At 41.0% G+C, this 8360-nt stretch overlaps 1 pseudogene; it reads right to left on the bottom strand.

The window, feature by feature from the left end:
• Positions 1–443: 443 nt before the first annotated feature.
• LOC100587462 lies at positions 444–1432 on the bottom strand (annotated as a pseudogene).
• Positions 1433–8360: the final 6928 nt, after the last annotated feature.

Here is an 8360-nt window from a genome sequence, read left to right as displayed (position 1 = left end):
TTGTCCTCAACGCAGTGGATAGAAGCTTTGCAACACTGACCAAATCTACACCACTGATGCAGCATCTTCTATAGGCAATGGTTTCCACAAACACGGGGTTGACTGGGGGAACATGTTCATGTAGATTCTCACACTCAGGTTTCTCCTGGCAAGAGGTCGCTCCAGCTGTTCTCCAGATGATAGAGCCTGTGGACTTCAGACTGTAGTACCCAACTTTTCACAGGGGTTTCACAGCAACCTCACAGTTAACTTTTGCTACTTGTTTTCAAATTACCTCTAGTTAGTTCATAGACTAAGTCTTGCATATGACTATAAATTTAAATGACTCAAACTCTGGATTCAGTAAAAGCTTATATGGCAGCCTTTAGCTAATGTGTATAAAAAGGAGGCCTTTATTATAAAGATAAATTATATATTATATATTTTTTTTTTTTAATTTGAGGGTCTGTTTCATTTCTGATACAGAATAATCACAAAAACAAGTATATGCCACTGGCTGTAGCTCCCCTTAGGATTTGGATAACCAGCTGGATTTCCAGATGGCCACTCCCGTTTTCTGTGCTTCCCTCCTCCGGGCTATATCCTGCAGAGCTTCAGCGGGAAATTCTCCGTGATGAGGTGGTCAGGGTGAAGAAGCACCACGATGTTAACCTCAAATTCCACTTCGAAGTTGGTGGTCTCCAGTGTAGGGCAGGTGAACAGCCTAGGGAAGACCATGTAGATGGGGACAGAGAGGCCCCTGCACACATCCCCATCAGCGATCTGAATGTTCTGAATCTCCGTGGCGTCGCGGGCATAGCCTTCTGCACACCCGCATGTCTCCACGCGCACCAGCTGCAGCTCCACGCTTCTGATAGCGGCTTCCGAGCTCTCCACCACCAGCTCTCCCGTAAGCGGCTGTGTGATGACACAGTTTGTTGAGTTGAGACGTCCTCGAAGGAGAAATTTGGGAAGGAAAGCTCTCTCTTTGACGTTCTGTAAGGTTTCAGGTGTAATGGTGAAGTCCACGGGACTGGGAGTAAACTTCCCCTTCTGAGGAGCGGAGTGAACGATAAATTCACAGGTCTTTGTCAAGTCCTTGGCCAACAGAGACCGCTTCATGTCACAGCGCAGTGTATACTGAATGTTGACAAACACGCCATGATATGTCTCATACAGAACTTTGTTACCCTTCACGTGCAGAGGAAATTCAAAAGGGATTTCTGTTTTGCCGCTGGGAAATTTCCCGGGCTTCACCATTTCTATGGTGCTGTTGATAATCTGGATAGGCTTAACAGAATTATAAAAAGCTTCAAACACACCCACACTTTTGGCACTGAGCTGGAGGTTTACAGTTCCTTCCATGGTCAAAGACACTCCCTGGTGTTGGACTGAATCCTTACTCGATATGACCACCACGCCAGAGAGCACTTCCCCGGCGCGATATATTCGTTTTATTGGTAGGTATTTGGAAGTCCTGGAATTGAGGGGACCAGCTTTAATAATATTCTTGTAAAACTCAAGGAGAAAGAATTTTTAAAATTTTGGCTTTATGAACTGAATAAAAAACACAATGACAAGATGAAAAGACTTAAGAACAAGAATTTGAAATAGAAAAACATTAATTAAGCTTTTCAAAGGGAATATTAAACATTAAACATGAAAAGGAAAACTTACATTGTACTAAAATAATATTAGAAATGGTCTGAAGAAAAGCAATGCGAAACCAATTTGAAGAAAAAAATAATCATTGTTCTGAAAAAGGCACTATTTTATGATGACCAGGCAATGTTAGAACTCTACACAAAAGAAAAAACTAATACAGTTAGTTACTTTTAGGCCATAATATAGGTGATTATAAATTATATTTCATTATATCTTGAGGTCTGTGCCAAACACATATCAAAATACAAAAGGAATAAACTCAGAAATCAAACTTGGATGAACTGCCCAGATAATCGAAGGTAATGGCAAATTTTGGAAAGGTATTCCTTAAAATACACAAAAGGGAGTCAAAAGTAAATTCTATTGCGTATAATATTCTAGAAAACTGGACTAATTGCGTGCTTTACACAAATTTGATGTTTGAATAAAGGTAAAATTCACTATAGAATCATGAGACTTTGTTGGAATGTAGGTAACGTTTGCATGGGTGATAACAAAAACTATATCTTATATGAGGAAACAAATCTAGGAGGATTTTAGAGTTGTAGCATATGAGAAACAATAGCAGAGTAATTGCAAGTCATAATAGACCAAATAACAGTTGAGATACATGTTAGGATGATAAGTGAAAATTACTTCTTGCTCAAAAATACCCTCCTCTAGGTGAAAATGGCCAAGTTTTCTTAGAATGTTAATTATAGTTACAGTAACACATAAGACTATATAATTTCTAGAGCCTAAGGTGGGGCTCCTTCTTTTAAAATCATTAAGAAATTTAAGAAGCATTAAATGAAGTGTAAAGTCTCTTGAGCTTGGGACCTTATGCAACTGTAGAGGTTGTATGCCAATGAAACCTGGTCAGGAAATAGAAATCATTGTCGTGAAGATGTGCCTATCAGATATCTGACTGCAGGAAACATAATTGAGCATTGGACACAGTTCCTGTGCCCTGAAATCCATTACAGCACACTCAGCAAGGTCATACTTTCAGTAGGATCCTCTCAGCAAGGACTGAGTGTCCCTGTCAGGGTTAGTGAAGCTATCTCATTCCTGGGAGATATAACACATTTTATCAGCTGAAAAATCCAGAGATCTTCATAAAGTTGGAAAGGATAATTATTTCTTTTCTATTTATTTCTTGTAAAGCATTACAATCTTCAAGATTGCCCTTCCGACAGGCTGGGAAGATTAGCCTCCAGCAGAGGAGATTAGCAGGCACTTCAAGGGAGGAGAGAGTGAAACAATGATTTATGCTCAATGGGTTGGCCACGTATACACATTCAGTAGGTTAAGGGGGATTTCTGATTATTTATAAAAGTGGTTCTAACACATGCATACCAAATGACCATGCATGTTACATATAACTCATGTTCACTGAGTCATATGTAAGATATTAAAACTTTTTTTTTTTTTTAAGATGGAGTCTCACTCTGTCACCCAGGCTGGAGTGCAGTGGCTCGATCTCGGCTCACTGCAAGCTCCGCCTCCCAGGTTCAATCCATTCTCCTGCCTCAGCCTCCTGAGTAGCTGAGACCACAGGCTCCTGCCACCACTCCCGGGTAATTTTTGTATTTTTAGTAGAGACGGTGTTTCACAGTGTTGCCCAGGCTGGTCTCGAATTCCTAATCTCAAGTAATCCCGCCCAGCTCGGCCTCCCAAAGTGCTGGGATTACAGGCATGAGCCACCGCGCCCGGCCATGAAAACATCTGAAGGCATCACAATTAGACCCTACACGTCAAAAGGTGAAGCAGGGACAGGAAGGCACGGTAATGCGCAGCCCTGTGAAACTGGCCAGAACCAGTTCATGGTTAGTGGCCTCTTCTAAGGAGAGTTATAGAAATCAGTCTCTTGTCCAATCCAAGCTGTAGTTATGGTTTGTAGAACAAAGGGTCAGATAGTCAGTGTCTGGTAATGAGCTCAGTTGTTTGAATTTTGTTTTATCTCAAGGCTAGTGCTTGTTTAGCTGCTAGAGAAAAAGAAAAGCCTTGTGGTAATTAGAGCATAGTTTGTTCTTTAAGTGTACGGGGTGTGTGGCTTAACCCTTGCTTGGCATGATTTTAGGTCCTGTTTATAATTTGTATCTTATTGCCGCAAATGGTTTGTTCTGTTAGTCTTATGACTTCTATTGTAACATTAATGCTGGTCAGTTGTTGCATCTAAACAAAAAAGGTAGAGGGTGTAACAAGATGTGTCAGGCTTCCCATCCCATCATGGCTGGGAACTCAATTTTTTTTTTTTTTTGAGACGGAGTCTCACTGTCACCCAGGCTGTGGCGCAATCTTGGCTCACTGCAAGCTCTGCCTCCTGGGTTCATGCCATTCTCCTGCCTCAGCCTCCCGAGTAGCTGGGACTACAGGCATCCGCCACCACGCCCAGCTAATTTTTTTTTTTTTTTTTTTTTTTTTGTAGAGACAAGGCTTCACCATGTTAGCCAGGATGGTCTCGATCTCCTGACCTCATGATCCGCCTGCCTCAGCCTCCCAAGGTGCTGGGATTACAGGCATGAGTTACCACGCCCAGCCCGGAACTCAAGTTTTAAGGTTTCTTTAGGGTCCCCTTGGCCAAGAGTGGGTCCATTCAGTTGGTTGGGGGACTTAAGATTTTATTTAGTTTTCAGTTTAGTTTACAACAGATGACTTTGGCTTGAAAACTTATCACTGTTCTTGCTATATCTTTGTTGGTACTGTACCACTGTCGATAAGATTTTTTTTTTTTCTATCCAACATTTCTCACTGAGTCAGCCCTGCCTCATGGTGTGATGACTTTCCTGAACTTTTTAGGCTCCCACCCATTCTCTCTTGCCTAATAAATCTCTTGCATGTTTAATGCTATTTTGTTTGCTTCTTGGAGGACTCAAACTAAAGCATGTGGTTCCAGTAGTGATCTGAAGCAAAGAGGCTGCATTCTGAAATTGCTTACTCATCACATGGTTAGCCAACATGATGATATCCAGAGTTGTATGTATGGCATATATAGTGTGGCAGTGGAGGTTTACTAAATATATCACTGAGGTGCCCTGGGAAATGTCACACATGTGAGAGTTACGCTTGCAGGGGCAATGCTTCAGGCACTAGAAAATTATGGAACATAGCATTGATGGCTGGTTATTCCTGACATTCTGCGGAGGGATGAGAGACTTAAGATGATTAATATCAGATAAATTTTGAGAGTCAAAGTGTCTATGGTGTAGCTTATGAGTAGTACTTTATCTCCTGTAATTGTAAGATAAACATAGCTGAGCAGAAAATAAAGTTTCAAGTATTTAGAGGTACAGAATTAGTGAGTATTTAAATACTCACTCATGACTGACATATTACAGTCAACCATGGGAGTATCACAGAAACTGAATATCGAGGCTGCTTGATTAAAGATGTGAGCTGACAGAAATAGGTAATTATTTTTATATTTACATGCAGTGTGTAATTATGCTGTCTCCCAGTAGACGAAAGAAGACAGAGGCTGATGGAAATGTGCATGCTGGCATTCCTCATATCCTTGGGAAATGGTGTGTCCCTTTTGCCTTCCCAGTGGAACACAATCCTCTGGCTATTTTCCTCACCTCACTGCCAGAGAATTGCATTTTAGGAATGTGTTGGTGTAGCAATACCAGCATTGCTACAGGAAGCCAAGCAATGTCTCTTCATTGCTGGCTAGGTAAAACATAAGGAGTAGTGATCACAGTGCTGAGTTCATCAACATCCATGGGGCCCCACACTGATAGAGGCCAGTTGACAGTACTTAATTACCTCCTGGTAATTGTATCTTATTGCCGCAAATGGTTTGTTCTGTTAGTCTTATGACTTCTATTGTAACATTAATGCTGGTCAGTTGTTGCATCTAAACAAAAAAGGTAGAGGGTGTAACGAGATGTGTCAGGCTTCCCATCCCATCATGGCTGGGAACGCAATTTTTTTTTTTTTTTTGAGACGGAGTCTCACTGTCACCCAGGCTGTGGCGCAATCTTGGCTCACTGCAAGCTCTGCCTCCCGGGTTCACGCCATTCTCCTGCCTCAGCCTCCCGAGTAGCTGGGACTACAGGCATCTGCCACCACGCGGCTGCCTGTAGCAATAAAATATCCTTGCCAGAAGGCTGCAATTACTGTAATACATAACAAAACTGGAAGGGCAGGCAAGGAGACTGCCAGCTGGGAATTGTGTCGATGGTTAATAGATCATGGTATCCCTTGGGATCTTCAACAATGGTGCACATGTAGGTGGTTGAGAATGGTTACCTCAACAAAAATGACATGTTCTCAGTTCCCAGACCTTAATTAGTTTTCACTTGTGAAATCCATTGACTGAAGAGGAGTCTCAATGCTTAGTAGGAAGTATTCTGCAACTACACCATAAGCTTATCCACACTTATTCCTCCAGTTCTTCTCCAAAAGAACCTATGGCCATTTAGCCAGTTGACTGTACGATGAGGAAAGGAGTATGAGTAGAAATTTTGAAAACGGTTGAACACAAAGTTCAGATATGATGTGAATACCCAGAGACCCATGTATCACCATGGGCTTCCTGTGAGAGTGGGGGTTTATGAAGAACAAGTCATAAATGACACCATGCTTTACAGTGGGTTACAGATCCACTGATAATTTTTCCCCTACCTATGGTCTATAAGTAGGATTTATAGACATGATAATTGGAATAATTTCTACATCGCATCCCTGCATGTGCAGTGAGAGCTAACTTAATGGGAATATGCAGTCAAAGTCTCTGAAATTGCCAATCCCATCTCTCAACTCCACAAAGCAATACTTTGTTAGAAAAATCAATGTATTGGCCTGTAGCAAATAGAGAGGAAGATACTCTGATCCAGCAAAACGTGGCAGAGGTAGACTAAGGATAAATTGAGAATTAAGTTAAAAATATCTTTAACAGCTGTGTCTACTTCAAAGGATTAGAGGAACAACAGAGGAAAATTAAACATTAAGAAAGATTAAAAGGATATTTTATTGCTATAGTGAAGGAGGTAGCAAATTTGGAATGTTTTTGCAGTCACTGATGTAGTGCAAGTTATTTAAGTCCTTGGAAGCTGAAATGCTGAAGGAAGGCGATGCTTTGGGGAGGACCACCTGGCTAAGTACATGTAGTTTCTTACTGGATGCATAAGGTTACAAAAATTGGACACATCAAGAAAGCAGCTTCAGTTCAGAAATCTGTTAATGATGATTCTCCAGCTGGTAGAAATGTTCAAACAAGAGGGGAGCCTTTTCAAAACCCTGAATTTATGGACTAAATAATTCAGGAGGAGAAACAAAGAAGGAGAATGAAGAAAGACACCCAGTAGAATGCATTCCAAAAATTTCTTAAACTTCTCCAGAGACTGAAGCAATGCAGACAGAATAGCATGAAGTGAGAATCAAATAAAAGCTGGGATGTTAACGGTGACCTGTCCTAAATTTGGAGTGCCCTGGTCAAAATAGAAAATTTATTCTGTCCCCGGAAGAGCTCATCTCTGCATTGTAATTCCTGCATGAAATTGTTAGAGAAGGAAATGGAAATTAAATGATTTCAAATATTCAGAAGGTCAATTAACAGGGAGAAGTTGCCATTAAAGAAGTCATTGCAGAAAATACGGGCATAGGAAAGGATCATAATTAATTTCCTGTGGATGACTTCTGTTATCTGATTTTCAATTTTTTTCATAAGCTCTAGTCAGCTTGCATGGACAGATTAGATTTAGTATGAAACTAGATGAGTTTCTGTTTTCTAAAATAGAATAATAAATATTAGAGAATGATATTCTTTGAAGCAATCATTTTCTTCATCGACTTGAAATATAAGAATGCAGAGCTAGAGCTTTGATATCCCTCCGTCCTTTGGAATTAGGCAAATGTGAGGTGCTTGAGAAGTACAGTTTAGATAAATTTTATAAACTGACTCTGGGTATTCTTATAAAGGGTCAGCCATTACAAAGAATAAAGTCCAAAATGAAGCTATATGGATGGAAAGCCTAACTAACCTGGGGTTCAGACAAATACTGGAGACATGTATTGCTTTCCTTGCCCAGCAGCTTTCCTTCAAAGACACATTGATTTTGCATGTGCAATTACGAATTAAATAATAATTATCACTTTTTAAATTCTTATCACCTTGACTGATCTATTGATTGATCTAGGGATTCTGATTTCACCAAAGTTACACTGAACAATTTTCCAAAACTAAGAATGGGGCCCTGTGTTTCTTTGGGTAGAAGCATGCTCAGTTTTTACTACTGGCATTGTTTCCTGGCATGTGTTGGAAACTTGCTTGGGAGAAAGAAGCCAATAAGGAATGGGAAACACTGGCAAAAGATGAGGTGAAAGAGATTTCACGGTGAAGCACCTAGAATTTGATGCTAAGGATAATCCTCTTGCTTTTGCTAGAGTTATGTGAGTTTTCCAATAAGTAATATTTGGCCAAAGATACTTTGATTTGGGATTTCCTACAGAGTTTCTATTTTTTTTTTTTTTTTTTTTTTTGAGACGGAGTCTCGCTCTGTCGCCCAGGCTGGAGTGCAGTGGTGCAATCTCGGCTCACTGCAAGCTCCGCCTCGCGGGTTCACGCCATTCTCCTGCCTCAGCCTCTCCGAGTAGCTGGGACTACAGGCGCTCGCCACCACGCCCGGCTAATTTTTTTTGTATTTTTAGTAGAGACGGGGTTTCACCGTGGTCTCGATCTCCTGACCTCGTGATCCGCCCGCCTCGGCCTCCCAAAGTGCTGGGATTACAAG

The sequence above is a fragment of the Nomascus leucogenys genome, chromosome 5, assembly GCF_006542625.1.
Source record: "Nomascus leucogenys isolate Asia chromosome 5, Asia_NLE_v1, whole genome shotgun sequence".
Lineage (NCBI taxonomy): Eukaryota > Metazoa > Chordata > Mammalia > Primates > Hylobatidae > Nomascus > Nomascus leucogenys.
This window is presented reverse-complemented; position numbering and strand designations above follow the sequence as displayed.